A 15,912-nucleotide genomic window follows, 5' to 3' on the forward strand; every position below is an offset into this window, starting at 1 on the left:
AAAAAAAAAAAGAAAAAGGAAAGAAAAGAAAAAAGTCTATATTAAAAGAAAACAAGAAATCTGCTATAATCTTAAAATGCATGTCAGAGCTGAGAACCATGAGCATTTTTAAATAGCTGACAAATGCATCCAAAATATGTGTATCCAGAATGCAAAAAAGAAAGCAGTGGAGAGTACAATTTACAATCTAATATTGATGTTAAAAAAATACAGCAGATAATAAAAACTACAAGGGTTTAACTGTTACACTTGCCCAGCACCATCCAGCACATCCGAAAATCTCAGGATTTCTTACTTGCTGCTCTTCTCTACCATGGTTATACTTATTCTGTTACTGGGAGAAGGCTGCAACCTCCATCACTCACTGTGCTGGATAGATGCATCTGCTCCTTCCAGGATGGCTGAAGCTGCCTACAACACTGACATGTTTGATCCTCTTGATGTCCAACAGGTAAACAAAAAAGGAAAAGGGATTATTGCTTGTTTACAAACTGCTTGAAAAGACACCTAGCTGGAAAATAAAACAATCCCATCAAAATCTATTTTTCTTTTTGTACAAAATAGTTTACTGAGCTTCATATTAGCTTTGTGAAAGAATTTATTTCTTCTAGATAATCAAGATATTTTCAAAAACAAAGATTAATGCACTTGAGAGTGAATTTTAGTATGCTATGAAACACTTTTCAGAACTGTGCTTCCAGATAAGAAAGATGGATTCAGAAATGACTGCCATTCAATCTGAAATTCCTTTGTATTCTACACAGAAAAAGACAGAACAAAAATTTCTGCTGACCTGTGCCTTCAAATGACCTCTTACTACAATATTGGCTTTCTAAGAGGTACAGAAATGCAAGCTAACTCCCAGGTCAAAACACTAAATTGAAATTTAATTTAAAATGTACTGCTAATCACTGAAAGCTATGTATTGTATAGGGGAAGAAATAGAAGCCCACCAAATAAGCATGACTGCACAGCCTACAACAGCATTTACTTTTATTTTTACTTTTCTTGGTGATGCCACAAACTAAATGTGTTGGTTTGGTCAACCCTGGGAACAAAGATGAAGACATTTTGACCTTTCCAAAGTTCTCCATTTTCCTGTGAAAGGTTAGGAAAATTGTCACAATCAAGTCTGCTACTTCAGAAGCGACTAAAAGTGATGCACTGGAAAAGATTTACAGAGAGAAAGTACTATACATTCATAGCACTTTAAACACAGCTATTACTCTAAATTCACAGACCTTCTGCCAGAGTTCTAAATAATCACAGTGGTACAACATTTACTCCTACTAGCAAAGAGCAAAGCACAGCACCTCTGTATGATTTTGATATTTTCTTTCTGACATAGGTTCACTTCAATTTGTATTCAATGAAATCCTGCCACAGAAGTATGAGGACTGTTATGAAAAGAAGCAATGAGGTGGAAAACAGTCTAAACTTTTTCTTACACTGTTAAAAAAAAGTCATGGTGTATTTCAAACAAAAAGGAACCGTTACAATCTCTGAAAGCATGTACCCTGGAATGAATTTAATTTAATCCTTACAAAACAACTTGAGTGGAAAACACAGTTCAGAAAATGATACTGTACAACGAATTTCATTTACAAAGAAATAAAATGATGTACCATCCCACTATAATCTTTCCTTGTACTCTACTGTGATGGCATGAGTTTATAGTACCATTTTCTCTCATAGTAGTGAATACAATTTTAGAGTTGTCAAAAATGATTTAGATTTACTTATGATTTAGATTGCATTTAACCCCTTGACAAATAGTTTATATGCTATTTAATACGTCCAAGCTTCAAGTTTTTCTGTTTTCTTTAGTGGGGGCAATGTTCATTTGAGTGTGAAGTAGACAAAGAGAGATTCCAGACTGATGGACAACAGCAACTAATACAGACTTCTTGAATCACATATCAGGCCATAAAATATCAACAATTTCCTGCACCCAAAAGTTTATTTCTCTAGAGGCTTAGTTCAGATTAATTATTACCTAAAAATTCATTATTATACTCTAAAGTAACTCAAAAATTTGTCAAAATCCTGGCCTTTAGGTGTAAAGTACTGTCATGGTGTTGTGGTTTGTTATCGATATTCCACATCATAATACCATGCAGTGCACTGGGAGGTAAACAGTTAATGCTGTAGTTCGGTGGATTGTCAATATTTCTGGTGACTTGGTCTCAGAAAAGTGAACTACAACTCCGAGAATATTTCATTTTTCCATTTCCATTTTCCTTTCAGAAGGAAAGATAAAACTGACCAGGAGTCATGAGACAGCTCTCTTTGCTCTCTGTGCACCCTGGCAGCCTCATCTAGACCATCAGAATAAGGACTTCGGTTTCAGAAACCGTCTCTCTCTCATTTTATTTGATTTATAAGCTTCAATTCCAATCATACTGTATTATATTGTATGATCTCACATTTCACTATTATATTTAATAAACTAGGTTTTATTCCCTCAGCTCATTGTCACTGTTTTCCTCATCTAGGCCCATTACCCTATCTTCCCCCACACTTTTCCAGGGCATGGGTCTATGGATCCCCTTGCCTTCTTCGTCACAGAACTAAGCCGAGGCAGGTTGAATAATGAAAGCATATACATAACAACGTGGCAAAATACAGAGGCAACTGTAAACAACAGAATGTCTTGTGAGATCCAACGAATAGATAAATGGCTTGACAGAATCTCCATTTAGTTTTAAATTACATTGTGTTGAAGTCCATACTCTTCACTTACGCAAATGAAAGAATTTTTACAAAACAAACTACATTTCAAAAGAGAATCATAGAATCACAAGATGGCTTCAGTTCAAGTGACATTAATTTAGTTCAGATCCCTTGCCGTGGGCAGTGTTGCCACTCATTAGAGTAGTTTACCCAGGCACAAGTTTCTTTCTCAAAAACAAAACCTACTAGGGACTGTTAGTTCCAATTGGTGACTCCCAAAAAGCTGGGGATTGATAAAGTCCCTTTCAGAACTGAAGAATTGGAAACGGAGTATGTAGGGACACCAATTTCTGAAGAATAACACCACATACTGTGGCTGACATATTTATTGACTCTTATCACCTTTAACCTATTTTTTCAATACTAGAAAAACAATACTAGGATCTACTTAAGTGCAAAACAATACTAGGATCTACTTAAGTGCAATTTAGTACACCACTGCAAACAAACTCTGTATTTCATAAATATATCCTGCTAAATATATCCATCATGCTATCAATGGAAAATATACTACCAAAACTTATAACTATTTTAAAAAAACAAAAACCTACATACCTAGAAGCCTAATTCACGTCTGAACTGTATATACTTTTAATCATATAAAGATTATGCCCCAAAAATATATCATCCAAATGATAAAATTATGTAAAGGATTTTCTGTATGTGTATGTATAAATAAGCATATTAGGAAGTCATTATCCGCTACAGAAGATAACACAAATATTGAAATAAAGATAAGAAAAGATAGAGGCTTTCCCCAAGTGTCCAAAGCCAAACCCCAAAGATTCAGGCTTTTCTCCTGCAGCTTCAAAGAATGCATGCTATGACTTAACAGCTCAAAAGAAGCAGAAAAGGAACTTAAGATATGTGCAACAGTTCTGAAGATATATGGTCTTGTTTGTTGATTTTTTCCCACATTTTTCTTCTTTTCACTCTCCCTGCACTGGCTGAATGGGGCCAGACTCTTCCTGGTTGTGTATAGTGCTAGGGCAAGGAGTGAGCAATGGCCTAAAACTTGAACATAAGAAGATCCATATAAACATGCAGAAGAACTTCTTTACAGTAAGGGTGACAGAGCACTGAAACAGGTTGCCCAGAGGGGTTGTGGAGTCTCCTTCCATGGAGATATCCAAGACCCACCTGGAAGGCTACCTGTGTTTATGTAAAGTACTTGCTTTAGCAGCGGGGTTGAACTTAATGATCTCTTGAGATCCCTTCCAACCCCTACAATTCTGTGATACTGTAATTTGCATTCTTTTCTGTAAGAACTCAGAAAAAAATAAAAAAAAAATCACAAACTAAACACCAACAGAGTTCCAAGCCACCATTTTATACATGTATCACTGTAAATGGATTTCAACACAGGAGTACAGGAAAACCCACCTAACAACTGTCTGGAAATCAATTAATCCCAGAAGTGTGATGATATATGAAATATTAGCTTTGAGGTCTTCTTTAATGCACTACAGAGATCCGCAGAGACTCATCATATAATCAGAAATAACATATAATGGAGAATTATGAGAATGCATCTACCACAAACAGATATAAGAGAATTATTATTTAACATCAATTCAATCACATTTTACATGTACAACTTCTTAGAAATATATGTATATATATATATCATAAACAACTTTTTTGTAACTGAAAGCAGTACAACATTAAACTTAATTATATCTGAAATTAACAGATGACCAAAAATGGGGGATCAAAAAAAGAACTATGAAAAAAAAGACTTGTAGGGTCACAAGCTTCCAGTTTTAATCATAATTTGGAACACTTTTCACCATAAATAGCTCCAATTGGGCCACTTATTGGAATGACTACAGATGATAGTGCTTCATTATAAGCACCATAACAAAACATGTCCAAATATAATTTACAACATTCCCGTCACTTAAACTTTCCACTTGAAAGGCAGCCACTCAGACACCAACAGTTTTTTCCCCAAGTCTAAAATGAGAAAGAATTAAATTAAGATTATTGATGCTTTGATTTTCACATGAAATTAAGAATGGTCTACTAGGACCCTCATAAACCTGAAAGTATCCTTGAGTAAATGGAAAAATAAACTATACAAACACTGAGAAACATATGGAGATACTGAGTCTAGTGAAGATCACTATTCATATTGTAGTAGTTCAAGCATTGAGAAAGAGTAAGCAAAACAAGGTTGCCAAGAAAACATATGGATTTTGTGTAAAGGTATATTTCAAGTTATACAGAGGTTATAAGGTTATTTCAAGTTATACAGAGAAATATTTTAATACACTACAGAGTTACGGAAAGTGGAGCAAAGTTTTTAAAGGGGCATTCATTCTTTCCTTGGCAGAAGGCTACCGATTCTGACATAAAAATAAAGGAAAATTATAATTCAGTCTAGCAAATAAAATCTTCTCTATCAGTAATAGTCTGCAATGATGTAGTAGAATATTTTTACAAGAGTATGAATAAATATATCTTAATCACATGTATAGATACCTGCACAAGAACAGGATAGCATGAAGATGAAAGGACCCTGCTAATTTGTAGAAAATATGGGGTAGTTTGTAAAAGCAAAGGTTGCAAGTGGTCTGGTATGTTAAAGTAATATTAGAGAGGATAGAAAACAGAGTCTGTAAATAAAAAGCAGAACCTGGAAGTGATTATCAGCTTCTAGAAAACGTCTTAGTGCACTTCTGAGACACATTTTGGGAAATCACAATGAACCGCTTCATTGCTTTTCAAGGGACATTAAGCCAGGACTACAAAATGGAAGAAAGCAGAAATACTCCCTAGACAGTTTTCCAAGCTGAATAATCAATACCCACACACTTGCTGCTGGAATAAATGTAGTGTAAGATTTATCTCCCTTTGATAGATAAAAGAGTACATTTAACAAAGAAAATAAATTTATATCAATTAATCAATTAAATTAATGAGTACTAGAATGAACTAACAAAAGTACCTTCTAAGAGATAAAGTTAGCTTAGCTCCCTTATTTTAATATTTCCATAAACAATATAAATATATATTTTTCCCCAAAGCCTCCTCAAACATTTGGAAGTCCTTGGGAAAAGGCCTCCAAGAATGAATTCACAGCTAGTCTCCTTTCTAGTTATCCAGCCATAGCACTGATGACTTGAAGTATTCTTTATTTATCTCCATCTCACGCCATAGCATTAACATTTGTGTATTCTCCTAAAAAAAATAAAGAATTTCTAAAAGAGGATCTACATCATAACACAGAAAATAACCCATAGTTCATAACTGTTTTGGCTGTATTAGTATCAGGTCTTTTGAAATGATTACACATTTAACACAATAAATTACAGCGAACTGCCTAAAGAATTTCCACCAAGATCACAAAGGATCACATATAATAGAGTGTTTTTTACATGTTAATTCTTCAGTTAATAATGCTGTGAATATGTATGCCCATAACTGTACAAATAATGCTCTAAAGAGAAAAAAGTAGGTATTCAACTAGTGAAGCTGCCATGTATACTTTACCACGCTTAACTAAACTAGCTTTTCTCATTGTCAGAGACTCCATACAGTTAAGTAATATAAAAGTGTGAAAATAACCAAAAATACATTTTTGTTCTCCTTTGAAAGTTGTCTGAGAGTCTACCCACAAGGAAAGAAAAAAGAAAGAAAACACAAACACAATTTACAGCCTGAGCACTCATTTCAGAGATCTCTATAACCAGTAAGATGTGCCCGGTTCATTCAGTTGATATCACACATTGCCAACTAGAAACTTGGATTAAATTTTCAGTGCCACTTGAGAACCATGGAAACTTGCACTCACGCACTCACGTAGGTATCAAAAGCAACAGAAGCAGTCAACCTTTTACATGGAGTTTCCAAGAACTAAACTTTACAAGATGAATGCATTTTTATTTTTGCTGAGATTCTATATATGTCTCTTGGGGTTGTTTTCCACAACCAACACAGTGTATAACACTAAATTACACAAGCTTGCTCCTTTTAAATTGTACAATTCACACCAGTTCTTCAGGGATCTTATTTTTATGCCTACTTTCTCCTCACATTTTAGGAAAATGCTGCAGTGAGGCATTTCATTTTGTAATTATCTAGTCTGATACTATTTCAGCTGATTACAAGCTTCATTTTGCATAAAGACAAGTCAAAACATTTCTGGCATCTTTTATTCTGACGCAATATAAGATAAAGAAAGGAATCAATATAAATAGAATATTGAGAGTTTATGTTGCCCTTTGTTAGCGTATCCATACTGCTGAACGGATTCCATTTAGAAGTCTGTTTTCATATTGACAAATTAGGACTTTGAGAATCATTTTGTTCAATAATTATGAAATCATGAAAAAGCATTACTCATACTAGCTTTCACTTTCTAGAGCAGATTATTTCTCATGAAAGACATGAAAGGAGAGTATCATTTTAAGAGAGAGCATCCAAGTGTATCTGAATTAAAGACCAGCTCTACTGATTAACAGCACTGCTGATGTTGCACAGAGCAAACTATTCATCATAAGCAGTGTCTTACTGTAGCAGAGTATATTGCAATTGTAAGGTTTGTAAACAAATAAAAGTTTCTGAAATTATTTTCAAATCTTCAGAATAGAAGAGTCTCCAACAATGTCTGTTATATTTACAATATCTAACTAAACAATTAACACAAAATAGCAGGAAGTTGGATGAAAATTTAAATCTCAGTATTACTGCATGCACCCAACTGCTTTACTACAATGGAAATCCATGTTAAAAAGCAAAGTTAGAAAAGTTAGGAAAAAATATTTAAAAGATTAGTATTTTTCTGTGTGAAATAAGGACAAAAATAATGTATTAGTCATATCAGTAGATAGATGCCAATAGTAATCCTAATCCTTTACCTATATATTCTATTCAATTCCTTGATCTGTGCACCCTCTCTTTCAAATTTTCAGATTTTATTTTGATAAAATAAAAAGTTTATCAAAGAACATTCATTTTCATCAAGGTGCTCCTAAAATAACTTCTTTTTCTCAACATACTCTTTTTTTAAACAGAGGGAACTACTGTTGTTAAACAAGGTTACAGATCTGTATTTGAAGCTTACTAATTAGGACTTCAATATTTTCAGAAAGTACCAAAATTCTAAACAATCTGAATAACCAATAAAAACACAAGAACAGCAGCAATAACTATAATAATAATAATGATACGCAATGCATGCAAATATTATGCTTCAATATAAAAAAAATTGTCCTCTGTTCACTCTTCCAGCATTTTTTAAATTTGTTTTAAAATGTATAATTTTAACCAAAAATATATAGAAATTAGGCCAATTCATTTTTAACATGATTTTTCTAATACAGATGCTGGAAACGCTAATGTTTTTGAAATTATATTGAATAAGTAGTGTTGAGATGGAAGCATAAGAGAACATTTCACCATAATCATCTAAAATTGCAGGCAAGATTTCTGTGATTTTTGAACGCAAATATGACCTGTTTAGCTTAACTGAAAACACCGTAACTACACTGATTGGCAAGAGGTTAATAATACAAGCAATTTGTATTTCTCCTCTGATGGAAAAAAAAAAAAAAAGAATTGAAATAGAAAAAAAGAATTATAAGCATTAGCATATGTTTGTTGCTAGTATGAGAAGCTGCATGCCTATATTTCACAATCACCTTGCAACTTGTTGCAGAAAAACTAATTTTTTAAGCCACTGGAGCTGGATAATGTCTTTTCATGGCTGTTTTGCCCCATTACTTTTAATTTGAGTAAAAAAATAAATTGCAGTCTTTTGTTAGAATTGTTTTACAAATAAAATACAGTGCAATTAAAGAGCTAACACTCAATGTACAAACCAATACTCATAAAACATAGGAAGAATATTATATGGTGCCTCTGGCTACACATCAGAGAACTCCATCCCAGAATGGGCCCTATTGATCTCAGCAGAATTGTGCACAGGTGTGAAGTTTTAAAATTGCAGTGTCCTTAATAGATAATAATGCATTCAAGGCATCTGAAAATTTTCAAAATATGTGAAAAAAAAAAAACAGTTATCTTTGTATTACCTTAATCAAATTTCCAGAAAAATCAATTATCAGAATAAACCTAGGGAAAATTTTATGGATGAGAGAATGCCAGCACCACATACATTCTGACTGTAATCAGACCATTTAGTTTAATAATAGACAGAGCTATTGCTAATACAAGCCAGATAGCACAAAACCTTTTTAGTGAAACTAGATCTTTCTCTAGAAGAAACCATGGTTTTGTCATTGGTTTCAATGATATTTTAGTACTGGCCAAATAAGAACTGCTCAAACTGGAGTTGTCAGCAGCTGAAAATTACAAGAGGCAGTTCTGAACTGACTACTTTTTCATCCTTTGCAGAAGAGATATGAAAGTGCATTTGGAAAATAAAAATATTGAAAGAAAAATACCTGAGGTCAAAAAGAATAGGCAAAAAATCTGAATTTCAGTATTTTAACAGAGAAACGGGTCCATGCAAACATCACAAAGTCCAGTAAAAACCAGGGCAAGATGCTTCACCTGAACAGTGTCGATTCTGAAGACAAATGAAGTCTGAGTGACAAGTGGATTGTGAGCAGCCCTACAGAAGAATATTTGAGAGTGTTAATGGATGAAAAACTGAATGTGAAACCCCATTTGTAGTGCTTCATTCAGCATAAGAATGACATGGATCTGTTGGAGAAAGCCCAGAGGACCAAAATGATGATCAAAGGGCTGAAGCACCTCTCCAAGGAAGACACGTAGAGAGAGTTGGGGCTCCAGGAAGACCTCTTGAGGCTTTCCAGTATCTAAAGGGGACTACAAGAAAGCCGGAGAGGGACTTTTTATAAGGGCATAGAGTGATAGGACAAGGGGAAGTGGCTTTAAATTGGAAGAGGGTAGATTTCAGTTCCATATAATGAAGGAAATCTTTGCTATGAGGTGTGGTGGCGCACTGGATAAGGCTGCCCAGAGAAGCTGTGCGTGCCTGATCCCTGGAAGTGTTCAAGGCCTGATTGGATGGGGGCTTGGACAACCTGAGCTAGTGGGAGGTGTTCCTGCCTGTGGCAGGGAGTTGGAGCTAGAGACTCCAAAACATGGGGGGATTCTATTCCTCAACTAATATCAGACCTTCAGATTTGGCAGTAACCCACCAGCAAAAGCATCTGTCTAGTTACTTTAGCAATTTGTGTTTTTAATTTGTATCAAGAAGATCTTATCAACTCTCTACAGTACTTCTCTGGGAATACCATTAGAACAATTTATAATGTTTTACTAAGGTCAAGATAAGCCATAGAAACCTTGCTCATTTTCTTCTTCTAAAAATAAAATTAAAATACAAAGGAATACATCAGGATACCAATATTTGCCATCTATAAAGAATTAAAATTTCCACTGCATTCCTGCTGCTGAATATGAGGGCTATAAACACTGCAGCAGCCATCATTAATTGCAGGTAAATGTCAGGGTTTTTTTTAACCTTTTTTTAATCAAGCACAGCAAATTAGAACAATTTCCTCTTATTTAATCCCCATTATTAATACGTTGGTATACTTTTTTATGTTCATAAAAATGACTCCCCTGTAACTTCAGCAAGTAGTTGAGAAAACATTTAAATTCTACTTACTGATGAATAACTCTCTCTTTGGGAAAACAACAATTCACATTCATACTATGTTGGTACTCTGATCTGTACTTTCCTGTATCTGCTTTTTAAAGTCTCTTCAGTAGCTGTTTTTATTTTGTTTTGTTTTGTTTTTTAAATCATTCTATTAATCACTTTAAGTTGACCGAATCAAATTAATTGACTCCCACAGGCCTGGTTACTAATAACTATTACTTGGCTTCAGTTCTGTGAAAGGAAGGATCTTCATTTCCTTTCCTGGACTTATTAATTCTCACCTTCTCTGCTCCTTCTAATTTAAAAAGTAAATTGTTTCCACTAACATGTTCAAAGATACATGAAAAAAGAAATTAGCACTTTTAGTGTAACACAGAACCTTTTCAGATGGAATCTAATTTTTAAGCTTTGAAATGTCTTTTTAATACATTTAATTATAACTGTTACGATCATTACAAGCAAAAACATAAACTAGTCCAAAATACCTCTCAAATACATTTCATTTCAGAACCAAAGAAATCTACCTTGAAGACAAATGTACCTTTTTCCATTTCCTTTAATATTAATATTTGTACAAGAACTATTTTTAAAGGAAATACAGAGGTACAAAATCAGCTAGCAAAATTAATAGATGTGAATCTCACTTTATTGTCTGAATACTACTATTCTTCCGTATTCAGGCCTCTAATATTGACTACATTTCAGGTTTTTATTTTCAAAAGTTATGACTTTATAAATAGAACTATCTTTGCATTCCTAACAGAGATGATTCTTGCAAATACCATAATTGCTAACTGAAATCTCTGATGACAGCATAATTAATAGTTCCTCATCACTTAGGGTTTTTTCATAAAGCATGACTCAGAGTTATTTTTAGTCATACTCAACTCCCAATACCTTTCTTTTGGACTTCAGAAACTCAAACATTTTATTCAAAAGGATTAGTTATATCCATTTTGTTATAATACTGAATTTTCAAAACAAAACCAATCTGTGAAGTTAGCTAGGCATACATCCTTAATGTCATGAGTTATGTTTAATTGGAGGGAAAGGAGGGAAATCATTTGCAAAGGACGTGTCCGGTGATCACTATTAGAAGTAACAGAGTTCAATACTAGTTTGGCAGGAGTCAAAGTAGCAACTGAACATACCAGCAGTTGCCACAGTACAAGGCATATTTTCTTACTCGTTCAATTTCTTACCATAGATCCTTGATTCTTCCTCCTATGCTTCCCAAAACTGGAAGTTAGGTCAGCTTATTGTAGAGTGTCATCCTTCGAAGGCAACTGCCCCTGAAAAAAAGTTTTAGCTCAGCTTTAGAAAGCACAGTTTACAAGTAAACCAGATACATTTTCCTGTCACTTTATCGTGCATAGCGCAATCCTTGCCAACATTTAAACTGAGAAAAATTCTAAGCTACTGAGAGAATTTTGCTATAAACTTAAATGTTATTCTAATATTGTTAATGCAATTTATTTAGTATTACATTTGGAAAATTGAATGATATAATCATTTACAGGTATCATTATATTTTATCATAAAAATGAAAACCTGCTTCAAAAGAAAAACAAATTGCTACAAGCACTGTCTAAAGCTTTTCTCTTTATCCACTTTTCATTTAAATGAAATCAATTTTTTATATCTATGTTGCTTTATTTAATCTCGGACATAAAAAAAAAAGCAAAACAATAACATCAGCAGAAATCCAAATAATGTTTTTTGTTTTTGTTTTTTGTTTTTACTTTTTACACTATTTAAAAAAAAGTCAAGTAAATAATCTGTGATCTGGAAAATTTAGATGATGATTTCTGCAACGTCATAGAGGCAAAACACATTTTCACAGTCTGTAATGTGCATACCAACTGAAAAAAATTTCCTCTCCATTTCCATAACATCAAAAAATTCAAGATTTTTAACAAATTGTTCTCATTGTAGCTATTTCAGAAGTTCTAATGCACTTTAAAGAGCCAAGTGAATACTGAACTATCTTCATAAATATTAGGCTATACACTCCAGTAATAATCCCATTATGAATCTTCAGCTTTATTTGTCCTATTGGATTAGTTCATTATGTAATACATTGCTGGCACTTTTCTCTAACAGTCAGTGACTCTTAGAATTCCTGATTACACGATCACACTCAAAAGCCTCATTATTTCAAAATGTTTTATCAACTGATCATTTTTTATGTCACTTTGGGGACAATTCCACAAGCCTGTTCTTACAAGATTAGCATTACGTTTCTTAACTACATTTTGTTTAACTCTAAAGGCTACTCAAGTCTCAAAAAACATAGACAAAAGCTTCCTCATCCAAAAGAAACAGGCAAATGGGTTTGGTACGGTATCTTACACAACATCAACATTTTATCCTTCCTACTTAACTGAGGTTTAAGCGAAGTACAAAGAAAGAACAGAGCATGCTATAGCTTTATCATTGCATGCTGTGATCTAATGAGATTTTATCAGGTAAACACGAAACGATTAAGTCAATTTTTGAGTGAAAAATTTCCAACAAATAAGAGCATCTACAGTGACAGTACTCATAGTTTTACACACATTTGCCTCCTGAACCACTGTCAGTAATCAACCTAGAATTAATGGTACACAAATGTTAATGTTTAGCTATTAATAATCACATATGAGTCATATCATCATAGTTGTGAGCTGGAAAGAGACACATTATGGGCTATATTTAAAGGCTCTTTTTCCTTCATTGCATTTTATTGTGGTAGAGGAGTTGCATATACAAATATTATCCATTAAAAGAAAATGGTAGATGCCATTTCCCTCTTGGATCCAGCAAACCAGCCACCAACATCTCTACAAAGCTATAGCTTTGTATAGAGAAGCTGCTTCCTAGAGTACCTTTGACTGAAGAAGGTTTCAAATACGTTTAGCCAGGTTGAGTTAACATATGGCTTTCATATACAGCATAATTGGTGGATTGTCAACAAGAAGCAGTCAAGCAATGAAGCAATCAAGAAGTATAACTTACAAACTATTCTTGTTAAAAGCAACAGAACATGGAATCTGTCCTTATTTCTCCCTCTAATTTCAATCCACTACTGGGAAAAACATTGAAACATATTTCCTTTATCTGCTATTGGAAGTTGGATCAATATGAAAGTATCCTCCACAGTTTTTACAGCCTCAGAGAAAAAAAAAAAAAGTGCTATAGATTTCCTTTCAGAACTCCCTAATAATAAAAAAATACTGAGAGAAAGGCAGGTCCATCTAGATGCGGAAACATTTCAAAGACATTTCTAATTTGAAAACAAATTGTTACAATACCACAAAAAAAGGAACTGTCTTTTAAGACACATCACATATATGTATACAGCTTGAATACTGAATTATAAGTATATGGCCCTGCACTAACATACAGACCTCCAAAATATTCTAAATCTTTCTACTTTCTGATGAAGGAAAAAAATTGCTCATGAGCAGAAAAAGATTTTAGTTCATTCACGATTTCCAATAACTGGAAAGTTTGCTGGCCCATATACTCTGTCCACATCCTTTACTATCTCATTTACTAACCCAATGGAAAATGTTTATAGTGAATCCTTCCTTGTCCTTTCTCTTAAACATGACAAAAAGAAAAAAAGGTACTAGCTCACTTTTTTTTTTTTTTAAAGAAGCAACTGTACTTCCACTGTAATTAAACCATAAAATTAAGTCCATAAATTGCACAGAACATCTACAAATAAATAAATGTTTCAAAGCTGTTGTCAAGTTTTGGCTTTACATAGCCTATTTCTCAAAGAAATGGCCACACAGCACTTGAGATATTTCAAAAGGTCTCCCAAGAAGAGTAAAAAACTTTAAGATTTTGGTTCTGAAAGCAGTTTGCTGATGTTGCACCGAGGAAGAAAGTCAGATAGAGAACATTTAGGTAGAAATAATGCTGGAGATTACAGAGCAGACTGAATGAGAAACCATAAGTTCTGTGAGCTCCCTTAGATGTCTTAGTTGTATGATGACCTTCAAAAGCTGAACAACATAAACATGACTTCAAGATGCATAAGCCATTGCCAGTTTTAGACATTCAACCCAGAAATATAACCATGTAGTTTCAATCACCTAAATAATTCTTTTAATTGCCTTTAAGGTTTAGCTAAGAATCACAAAAGTTTCAAGCAAGGAAGTATTAGTATTCCATGGGACTGCATTAATTGAGGAAACTCTCTCAAGAAAAACTCGTATTCAATGCTTGTACATCTGCTAAATGGAAAAAAGTAATTAACTTGATATAAAGTTGGAGAGTCTATTTGAAGGCAATCAAAATTCTTTTCTGCTTTTTATTAGCAGAAAAAAAGAGAAAAAAATAACACAATACAAAGAAGAATTTTCTGAGATGAAAGCCTAGATGAGTTTCATTACAAGCAACATTTTAAAAAATAAGAAAAAGAAAAGCAAAATGAAGTATAACCAGGGATTTTATCACTGAGGAATAGTCTTAAAAAGTAAATGATACGTTCAACTCTCAGATCCTAACTGATTTCCATTTGGCAATCAACTACCAGCAGCCATGACTACAGCAGCAGGCAGTGCAACATAGAATAAGATTCACATAGCAGAATAGTTTATCCTGAGAAGTCTGTATCCACACTTCACACACCAGAGATATTACTTTTCAACTGCCCAGTGGATGGGTTGTACATTATTAGCTGAAGAATATTTGCAATTCTTTTTCAGAAATTATGTGTTCAAGCACTTTGATAATATACTGTGTTCTGAACAGTTTTTGTGAAGAAGTTCAACTCAAAATATTATGGTTTTGAAATACTCTGAATAACAGTGTAACAGTAAGCATTCAAGATGCTCAATAGATAGAATGCTATAGAAAATAGAAGCAGTTCATTACCATATATCAAAAGGAGATGCTGAGTACTTAAGTACACAGATTTAGAATATTTATGACTTCCTGTTCTTATAGAATAGGCTCATAACCTGGGATCCATTTTCATTAAAGGATTAGATGTGACTAAGTAATAATTTTAAAAATATATATTTTGAAGGTAAACATAATTCTTATATATATGCTTCTTATTTGAGAAAGATTTTGTATTATCATGTTCCTCCTCTTCAGTTTTCCCTTTCATTTCTCATAATTCAAATTCTTCAGTTTCATATTTTAGTCTTCCATGAACAAAAGATTTCAATATGTTACATAGACATATTTTTCCATAAGCAATAGAACTAATGACACTTGGTTTCCAACAGCTTCATGTTACTTGGTTGAATTATTTTATGCCTAATAAGTGAATTCTCTAATTGAAGCTATACTTCTAGTTAGGGATTCATATTGTGCTTTGCTGAGTCTCTTCACTAAGGAATAAGTTCTCATGCTACTTAGAGAAACTAGGAGATTTTCTCTTCTACATGGATACCTTCATGATCACAGTAGAAACGTATTCTGAGACTATGTCAACGGTTTACGGGCTGGTTCGGCCCGGTTCCGTGACTAGAAGGGCGGAGGGATCCGCGGATCCGCGCCCCCGGGAAAAAAAAAGAAAATAAGGGACCCCGAAATAATTGAAAACAGTGGCAACAATCTGAGGTAAAACAAAGTAA

The 15,912-nt window shown here is 33.6% G+C and overlaps 1 long non-coding RNA gene across 1 annotated transcript in view; it reads right to left on the minus strand.

The window, feature by feature from the left end:
- LOC104910725 overlaps positions 1-15,912 on the minus strand; it is a 191,578-nt gene that overhangs the window by 101,724 nt on the left and 73,942 nt on the right. The window contains exon 3 of the long non-coding RNA XR_004159625.1: positions 11,536-11,625. This is a non-coding gene — a long non-coding RNA (uncharacterized LOC104910725). The remainder of the gene's footprint in view (positions 1-11,535; positions 11,626-15,912) is intronic.

Source organism: Meleagris gallopavo, chromosome 4, assembly GCF_000146605.3.
Source record: "Meleagris gallopavo isolate NT-WF06-2002-E0010 breed Aviagen turkey brand Nicholas breeding stock chromosome 4, Turkey_5.1, whole genome shotgun sequence".
NCBI classification, from domain to species: Eukaryota; Metazoa; Chordata; class Aves; order Galliformes; family Phasianidae; genus Meleagris; species Meleagris gallopavo.